Below are 10978 nucleotides of genomic sequence, written 5' to 3' on the forward strand. Positions count from 1 at the left end.
CTTTTGTGTGCGTTACATAATGACACACTAACAATCTCACATCAGCCTCTCCACTCCCTGTTTCTAATCTTCTCTCCAAAGTCAACTCCAGCAGCCTTTAATTCTCCCCCACTGTTCTCTACCTGTGTCAGTTTGTTTTTGGGTGTCCTTCTGTGTTTGCCTGTCTCCCTGGTGTAAGTGATACATGCTAAAAACGTGGCCACACAAGTGTTCAAAGAGAGGACAGGTGCGGCTGTTGATAGGATCAGTTAAAAGTTAAACTGGATGCAGTCATCAGGTGATTCAGCAGCATTGGTATGTGTGTCAGAGGGGCTGCTGAACCCAAACACACACACACACACACACACACACACACACACACTGACTACGCACTTGCATGTACAGTATGCACACAGACATATCATATGAAAGTGATTGTCCACAAAAACAAATGTTTTTGAATATCAAAACACTGACCTGTAGGTTTGAGAGGTGGCTGTTAAACCTTTCTAGTTTCCTCTTTGACGAAGAACGGATTGAATTCAGTCAGTTACCAACAGATGTCAACCAAGGTTTTCACAACTGCTTTATACTTCTTCTCCACTGCATTTCAGAGGGAAATATGTATTTCATTACTTTCATGTGACAGCTGTAGTAACTAGTTACTTTGGATGTTGTAATTTGTTGAAAAGGGAATTTAGGAAACAGCGAGAGACACAAAGGATTGTCGATCCAAATCGATGCAGCAGAGATAGAAATTTCTCTATGGATCAAGCTCCAAAAAACCTTGGGTCCTACATTTCCCATAATCCAACTCAAAACATCTTCTGATAGACATCCCCCCCCCCCCCCCTCTCCTTGGCAGATAAATGTCACGATCATTTAAACTCCACAATTTCGGTTTGGAACGAAGGCTTTCTGTCATAAATTAGTTTAAATTAGTAATTAGTCTGCGAGCCCAAATTGAGATAACCGTGATGATGAACATTGTGCAAAGCCACAGAAGATATCATGCAGCTGTTTTCACAGGCTGCGTATCTACTCCTCATGATGAGTAAACTGAAATCAATGCGAAAGATTTGTGGAGTTCCCCTTTAATTGGTTCAAATGTGCTTTACCTCGTCCAGCTACAACAACAATAAACGTATGCATTCATTGATCATTAATAATCCAGTGTCACAATCCAATATACGGTTGATACTTTAAGTACATTTTGCTGATTATATTTCTGTACTTTTATATTGTTTAGTTTACATTTAAAAAAAAAAAACTTGCCATCATCAGGATTAGTTGTAACTGACGTGAATTTATGTTGATACTTTTCAATGTTCTCTGTGATGGAGGAAACTGCATACTTACAGCCTCATTTCGAGCAAGAAAGGGGAGGGGGGGTTGATACTTGAAATATCTTGGGTGAGTATCATTGTAGAGCACACATGCACACACACACACACACACACACACACACACACACACCTTATCATCTGATAAAGCAGAAAGTTACTACCATTCTGACCTGCTAAGTCAACTCACATTCTCATTAAACTGTTAATGAGTTTTGGCCAATGAGAGACCAGGGAGGTAGATGGCACAGAGTGGTAAAGTATGCCAATCACCCCCCAAACACAGACACACACACACACAGACACACACACACACACACACAAATACACACACATCTCAGATACCTCGGCCACCTTCATTAAGGATTCCCATCAGATATTTCATGGTTTAGTTACTATTGAATCTATCAGGATAAAACTTGAATGCCACAGCAGATAGGCTTGTTTTTGGATCGTTGGCGCCCCCTATTGATTCTGCATTGTTTCTGCACCTTCATGGACACTTCATCCAGCATTTGTGTACTGGACAAAATAATGGGAACACCACATGAAAGAGAAGTACTGTAACTTTGAAGCATTGTTGCACTGCAGCTGCAACAGTGAGTCATAGATTGGCTGCTGAATTACAGCATTTATCAGTTATAAAAGATTACAATTAGTACTTGATGTGATGTGTGAGTTCATAAAACATCAAGGGTTGAATTATAGAGTTCCAACGAGGCAAACGTCAGCGTCCGCAAGCCAGGAAGAAAATCTGTTTTCCTCTCTTGTACATGTTGTCCATTTCAGGAGCACCTGCTTTATTTTGCTTATTATTTTCCAAGAACTTTTTCTCTTTTAAATTGGCCAAAGTAAGTCTGAATTGCTCTTACTACAATCCATGTTGGATCAATATGTCAAAATCTTGACAGTGGTTTTCTAGGAGTGGAAAAGCCATGTCTATCTCCAGGTGCATTAGTCACATAAACTGACAACAAAATGATTAAATATCCAAGTCAACCGTTCTCTAAATCAGGATAGAATAAGTCACATAAACTGCATCAGCAAAAAAACTGTAGTCGCAAATCAAACTTCACTGACAGATGTGATAGACAGCTAGCAAGGGTATTTCTAAATGTCACACAAGCCTCACTAATCAGGACAGAATGGAATCAGCTCCTCTGTGAACCATAAAAACGTAGCATCGTGAACTTCACGGAGCCGGAATTTATGGCAGGGCTGCCATTTGAAAAATACTTCTGTGCAACTAAAGCACACAGAAACACATAACCTGGGGTAAAGAGAACAAAACGTGGAGCCCTGAGCACTGGAGAACAGTAATTGAGTATGATGAGTCATCCTTCACCCTACTTATACAGTCTTGTGAAAAAATGAGGACACCCATGCTAAAGTTGACTAAAAAGAGGAATAAAAAAAAATCATCTTTTGGAAATTGATCTTAATGCCTTAATTAAAAAAATGAGGAAAAATTCAACCTTTAAGGACACCAATTTTGTTTGTGAATGAATAATGTATCGTAAATAAATAAATGTTCTTCCTTAAAATACAGGGGGCATAAGTGAGTACACCCCTATGTTAAATTCCCATAGAGGCAGGCAGATTTTTATTTTTAAAGGCCAGTTATTTCATGGATCAGGATACTATGCATCCTGATAAAGTTCCCTTGGCCTTTGGAATTAAAATAGCCCCCCACATCATCACATACCCTTCACCATACCTAAAGATTGGCATGGTTTTATTTCAGTTAGCCTAATAGCTGGTTTGATTTGCATTGAGAAATGATCTTATGGAAAGTACCCCATGCCAATCTTTAGGTATGGTGAAGGGTATGTGATGATGTGTGGGGGCTATTTAATTCCAAAGGCCAAGGGAACTTTATCAGGATGCATAGTATCCTGGATCCATGAAATAACTGGCCTTTAAAAATAAACATCTGCCTGCCTCTATGGGAATTTAACATAGGGGTGTACTTACTTATGCCCCCTGTATTTTAAGGAAGAACATTTATTTATTTACGATACATTATTCATTCACAAAGAAAATTGGTGTCCTTAAAGGTTGGATTTTTCCTCATTTTTTTATTAAGGCATTAAGATCAATTTGCAAAAGATGATTTTTGTATTCCTTTTTAGTCAACTTTAGCATGGGTGTCCTAAGTTTTTCACATGACTGTAAACAGGTTTACACTGGGATGTCATTTAAAAATCTCATTTGTTTGTACTATTTCACACTGACAATATATTGCCAACTTTTTCCATAAGAGTGCAGTGATGTTCAAATGGGATGATAAAGCATTTGATTTAATCCTTATAATGTATTTAATGATTTTAATTATCAGGTTTGAACCTCACTGAACTATTGGGTGGGTGTGTATTTTTTACTCTTTTATGCATTAGCCGCATCAATACCTACCTCCTGTGTCCCCGCAAAAACTGGAAGAAATTTCCCCTTGAAGATCTGTGCAGCACCTAAAGCCACCCATTTCATAACATATATAACATTTAGGGAAAAATAATATATGCTTTTCTGAAGTTTAGAAGAAGAAAGGGAAAAGATCCTAGTTGTGACCCTTGCCCCTTTGTCTCCCCATGTGATCCGGTACATGCATTTTGTGTTAAGACGTGGAGTTCTACTTTTATGAATCTTCTTTCAAAATATTATGTTAATGTGGATATTTCTAAAGTAAGAAACATCAAAGGTGATTCAAGCGCTACAACCAAAGGCTTGAGTCGGCCGTTGTGTTAAAACATAACATGATTTCTGTGTTTTCCTTCACAATGAATCATCACAACGTGTGTTTCCAGTTGATGAACACCTCACTTAGGTGTAGATTTCTTCTTTCCTCCGTAGACGCTATATATCAAATACAGACCTGTTTCTACTTTCAACAAATCATCATGTGAGCTATTTCTCACATTTTTCACCTTCAGCTGCAGAGTGTGTGTGTGTATGTGTGTGTGTGTGTGTGTGTGTGTGTGTGTGTGAGTGTGAGTGAGGCCAAAATCCACAATTCAACATTTGGTCCAGGTACTTTATGGCGAGCACCTCTTAAATTCAGACTTTCAGTACAGGCTTGTTGGCTGAGGATGTTCATTCCAGCATCCAGTCTGCTCCAAGGCAAGCAGACCTTTACTGTATGACCCTGGAGATGAGTTGAGAAAAAAAATGTTGATTACATTTTCTTTCGTTTTTTTGTCTGTTTCTCTGCGGTCTTTACAGACTTTTGCTTCTTACAGGTGAGAGGAGAAACCTAACATATACAGTATTTGACAGAGGAGTAATTTAGCATTGAACATCATTTCATTCATTCATTTGTCATTTCATCGTGGCGCAAGTGTCTGAGCACTTAAACTAGAAATGTAAACTTGAATTCTCAAATTTCTCATTGACTAACCAGTCTGGAATCACTCAGACAACAATGTAATCGCTGTGAAAGGGCCGATAATCAGGACTGGGAGTGCTGGTGTACCAAAGAATTCCAGGGGAGTGTGATCACAGCCAGACTGGCGTTGAAAGCCCATATCTGTGGCTTAGTGGGGCACCAAAGTCCCACAAGGCCATTTGGAGGGTTGGAGGTGGATGTGGTATTTTTGTAATCCAGTAGTGGGTCTCAATATTTTCAGCCAGAAAGAAGTTCAAGCTCTTTTGTTTAAATACATAGCTGGTGACAAAAGCATCATCAAAAGCCAGCCAATAACATGCAAAGAAATCAGCAAATTAATCAAAAAGAAAAATGAAAGGAAAGATACACATTTAACATGAAAGTCATACAGCCATATTTGCAGTTCTTTGAGGCTTGGACCCAATAGTGCTTCGAGCTAACATGTTAGATGCTTTTGTCACCGGCTATGTGTTTAAACAAAAGGGCTTGAACTTCGTTCATGCTCACAAAGACAATACATTTTAGTTTACCGTTTTAGCATGCTAACATCTGCCAATTAACACTAAACACAACGTGTAGCTCAGGCTGATGGGAAAGTCATTAGCTTTGCAGGTATTTCATACACAAACCAAAGTATTGGACAAAAATCCAATTTTGACGCGAAGATGGCATGAGGGGAAAAGTTAAGGGATCACCAAAGTTATTATGATTCATCCTGAAGGGGGCTGCAGAATGCACAGTGCTTGAATATGAACCAAATTCAATATTAAGCCATACTATTACTGTCAAGATGTCAATAACAGCAACAGATGTTGAGATATTCTCGCATTGCCAGGCCCTCCTCCACAGCGCTGCGAAAGAAGGTCTGGCTTGTCCACACAGCATTCCAGGATAGGAGAAAAACGTGCTCTGGTAGACAGTCAATTGTGCTCAATCACAATCCTCATGGGCGGAGCTGAGCGCCGCATGGAGCCCCGCTGCCTCTGCAAAATAGCCTCGTGAAGGAACTTGTTTTGGTGGAACGCGTACGTTCAAAAGTCATCCGGCCAAAAAGAGTGACATCTGGCGGAGTTTCCAGAAGCAATACCAGAAGTGGAACGTCGTGGATATAGACTAATGTTGAGATATGCATATATCATCTGACCAAAAACCATATCCTGACCTCACCCAGATGTTCCTACCTGCAGGTTTAACCCTTATGTTGTCTTCCTGTCCACCATGAACTTTTTCAAAATTGAAAATGAACTTTTTCTGGCACTTTTTTTTAATTCATGGTCAATAATCCTAATTTAAATGACATTATACCTAATTTGTGAGTTAGAAAAAGCAGAAATTATGAACTATTTTGACTAATAGTTAAGATCAGACAATGTTGAGTGAATCACAGACTGGTTTAAGTTTGGTCAGGATACTGTTAAAACCTTTTTTTTTTTTCAAATGCTATAAAATTGAATAAAAACACCCAAAATTCAATGAAAGTAATCATTAATTTTACCTGCAAAGAATATTGTATGGGTTCCTACAACATACATGCATGCATCCAAGTTTTTTTGGGGGCAATGTGGTTGAAAGAAACCCATATTTCTAAAATAAAAAACTTTGGAAAACGGGTCAAATTTGACCCCAGGACAGCGCTTCAGCTCAACTGTGCGAACTCTCATCCATCTGCGTTGCTGCTGTCCGCATTTCAACACCGCAGCTATTGAACTGGCACAAAGCAGACCACAGCAGATACTGTCAGGAGGTGTGGAGATACCGTCTCACTCGTCCCCATGGTGCTGCCTCCTTCCACTTTCATGCTCTGCCAAGAAGACATTTCTCACACTGATACTCGGATAGCTGGAGAACAGAGAGGGACACAATCACTCAGCGTGGTATAACCAAAATGATACTCGCACACAAAGGTTGTGCTGCTTTTTTTTTATCTTAACACTTCATCATTCTGCATCTTTAATACCTCAACCTTTTTAGTGCCTTTTGAGTCTGCTGGTTGATTATTGTCCAAGTGGGAACGATGTAATGAGTATCCGAGGTGACTAACCAGTGGCTGGGGGTGAGTCACAGAGCGGCCCCCCCTTTTCAGAAGCAGAGAAACTGAGTTCTCAATGCCCCCTTTGGTCCCCAGAGGTGATGAGTGGCTCCAGTGTTGACACAATGGCGGGACTGCAGGCCATTCAAGTTCGAGGCAGATTACAGGGCATTTAAAGCCCCTCCCTCCTCCCCCTCACTCCCCCAGCGTGCCTCATCCTCCCAAATCTGAAGAAGCACAATTATTCAGCCACTGGTGCCTCACTAAGAAGGGACCTGAAACCCCTGTGATCATTCTGGGCTTCATCAATCATAATTTAAGTTTCTATGTGAAAAGCACAAGATATGTTTAGCATAGTGAGGAGCAAGTGAGAAACAAATACTATGATCCCCTTTAAGTCCCTTCTTAAAACATACTTTTATTGAACAACCTTTCCTTATTTATTTTTGTAGCTTGAACCTCCTTTGAACTGTCTTTTTTTTCTTTGAAAAAAAATGTTTTTCCTTTTCATACCTACATTGTACATGTTATTACACACCAAATACTTTATATGTGTTTTTTTTTTTTAAATCCTTATGTGTTTATCTCTGGTCTGTTTTCATTTTTGCAGTTTTGTGAAGCACTTTGTAATGTGGATTTTGAAAAGGACTCTATAGATAAAGATTTATTATTATTATTATTATTATTATTATTATTATTATTATAAATAAAAATAAAGGCACTGAAAAAATTGGACATGTTTCAGATCTGTAATGATAGATACAGTAATGGCACATGGATTAAAGAGAAGGTGAAGGATGGACAGAGTCAGGCTTGTTGTAAGACACTGTATAGTACCGAAGTGACCCCACCTAATCAAACACAGGGATACAGTGTTGGCATGACATGAAGACTGATTCTTACAAAGGAGGGATAAATTACAGTCTTGGAGGGAGAGGGAAAGGTCACAGAATTGGGGAAGTACGTAGCTGTCAGGCAGCAATTTAGTTTGAAGGATTCATTTTGTAGCTCATTGAGGGTGTGACTTAACATTACCTCATAAATCTAGCTGTGAATAACAACCTCGCTAGAAAAACACACAAAAAAGGTTGCTGTGATGTACCTGTAGGCATTTTAGTAATGTTAAAGTAGAGCTGGAAGGTCTAATAAAGTAGCCTGGGAAAACCCTGACGAACTTCTGGCAAATTTGAGATTTGCTCTGCAAGTCAGTCTGGCCAAAAGCCCATTCAAACCCATTTCCAATTATTCCAAATCGAGGCACCAATCCCAACCGTTGAGGCGTTTTTTACATGATGATGATAGCGCAGCGACCGCAAGCAGCTTTTTGTTTACATTCAACCAAGGGGGTAAGCTTCACTTCAGAACTCGAACCTCCTATGGCGCCATTTTGATGCTACAAAGCGATCACATCCCGTTAGCATCCCATTGACTGCCATTCATTTTGACTTCACTTGACAGCGAATAACTTTACATCTGAAGCGTTTAAAGACTCTATTTGTCCATTGTTTATTTCTAAAGAAACACGACAATGTATAAAAGGCTCCATTACCTTGTATCTCACGTTATGGAGACGCTTTTATAAAAATAGGCTAACGATTGTGTCACATAGTAGAGGAATTACCATATAGTACAGGAGAAGCTTGCAGGTAGTTTTGACTTACATGAGTTGTTTAGGGTTAATTACTAATGTTAACTAGCAATTTAGTTAGCAATAACAGCTGTGCCTATGTTATCTCCTTACATATACCTACGCTCTCCGTCTCTGTAAGATTGGGAATGATTGAGATTTCTCTTGGCACAGCTACCAGAAGACTTACAACTTTCAGACACGTTGCTCACGTCACATCTACGTTGTCTCTCTCAGTTGGAGGCTGCGCAGTAACGCTCAGCGATCACCAGAAAAGTGCTTCTAATAGCCTTCACTGGTCTCTGTCCAGAACAACAGGATCTGTTGGTCCATTCTTATATACTGTCTATGGCAGCAACCCGTCGATGTAGCTGTTGCCGCTACATCACCAGTAGACCAAACGGTTGTTGGTCTGATTGGTCGAAGGACTATCCTTGCGCCCAGAGGCATTTGAGCGGTGTCCGTTGGTGACGCCATCCATCCATCCATCCATCTTCGTCCGCTTATCCGGTGTCGGGTCGCGGGGGGAGCAGCTCCAGCAGGGGACCCCAAACTTCCCTTTCCCGAGCCACATTAACCAGCTCCGACTGGGGGATCCCGAGGCGTTCCCAGGCCAGGTTGGAGATATAATCCCTCCACCTAGTCCTGGGTCTTCCCGAGGCCTCCTCCCAGCTGGGCGTGCCTGGAACACCTCCCTAGGGAGGCGCCCAGGGGCATCCTTACCAGATGCCCGAACCACCTCAACTGGCTCCTTTCGGCGCAAAGGAGCATCGGCTCTACTCCGAGCTCCTCACGGATGACTGAGCTTGTCACCCTATCTCTAAGGGAGACGCCAGCCACCCTCCTGAGGAAACCCATTTCGCCGCTTGTACCCTGGATCTCGTTCTTTTCGGTCATGACCCAGCCTTCATGACCATAGGTGAGGGTAGGAACGAAAACTGACCGGTAGATCGAGAGCTTTGCCTTCTGGCTCAGCTTTCTTTTCGTCTGGCGGTGCGATAGATTGAATGCAATACCGCACCCGCTGCGCCCGATTCTCCGACCAATCTCCCGCTCCATTGTCCCTCACTCGCGAACAAAACCCCAAGGTACTTGAACTCCTTCACTTGGGGTAAGGACTCATTCCCTACCTGGAGAAGGCATTCCATCGGTTTCCTGCTGAGAACCATGGCCTCCGATTTAGAGGTGCTGATCCTCATCCCAACCGCTTCACACTCGGTTGCGAACCGATCCAGTGAGTGCTGAAGGTCGCAGGCCGATGATGCCATCAGGACCACATCATCTGCAAAGAGCAGCGATGAGATCCCCAGCCCACCAAACTGCAACCCCTCCCCACCCTGACTACGCCTCGATATCCTGTCCATAAATATTACAAACAGGATTGGTGACAAAGCGCAGCCCTGGCGGAGGCCAACCCTCACCTGAAACGAGTCCGACTTACTACCGAGAACCCGGACACAGCTCTCACTTTGGTCATACAGAGATTGGATGGCCCTGAGTAGAGACCCCTCACCCCATACTCCCGCAGCACCTCCCACAGTATCTCCCGGGGGACCCGGTCATACGCCTTCTCCAAATCCACAAAACACATGTAGACCGGTTGGGCATACTCCCAGGCTCCCTCCAGGATCCTTGCGAGAGTGAAGAGCTGGTCCGTTGTTCCACGACCAGGACGGAATCCGCATTGTTCCTCCTCAACCCGAGGTTCGACTATCGGCCGAACCCTCCTTTCCAGCACCTTGGAGTAGACTTTACCAGGGAGGCTGAGAAGTGTGATACCCCTATAATTGGCACACACCTCTGGTCCCCCCTTTTTAAAAAGGGGAACCACCACCCCAGTCTGCCACTCCTTTGGCACCGTCCCAGACTTCCACGCAATGTTGAAGAGGCGTGTCAACCAGGACAGCCCCTCCACACCCAGAGCCTTGAGCATTTCTGGACGGATCTCATCAATCCCCGGGGCTTTGCCACTGTGGAGTTGGTGACGCCCCTTTGGAAATGGGCTGTGAATGAAACTTTTCCCAGACCCACTCTCAGTTACTGAGAAGGGTCTGGTGTCAGCCAGGCTACTAATAAGGGTTACATTTTGTTAAAAGGTTACTGTGTTACAGCACTGTCTTGTTTTCAGCATTATAGTCTCTACTCCAGTGGTAGATGTATGTAACTAAGTACATTTTATGCAACTTCATGATTCTATGCATTGCTTTTACTAAGTAAGCAAAGTATTCAGGGGTTGTAAAATGGAGAATTTTATTCCCATTGGTATTGCTACTGTACTTTTACCTGAGTAAATGATCTGAAAGGTACGGAGGCCCTAAGGGGACATGACATTACTTTTTCTTTTTTTTCTTGTGCTTACAAAAAACTTTCTGGTGCACACAAGATACTCTCTAGTGTTCACCAAATACTTTCTAATGTGCGTGAGAAACTTTCTCGTGCTCGCGCAAAAGTATCTTGTGCGCACCAGAAACCAATCTAAGGCTAGCAAAACGATGCTAACAAAGTTCTGCTAACATTATGTGGCTAAAGTTAATATTTCACATTCACAGCATGAAATCAGTTAACAGTTGCCTTAACATACTGTACATATCTGTCTATATGGTTCATACTGAATATCC

This window comes from Perca flavescens, chromosome 8 (assembly GCF_004354835.1).
Source record: "Perca flavescens isolate YP-PL-M2 chromosome 8, PFLA_1.0, whole genome shotgun sequence".
Taxonomy (NCBI): Eukaryota; Metazoa; Chordata; class Actinopteri; order Perciformes; family Percidae; genus Perca; species Perca flavescens.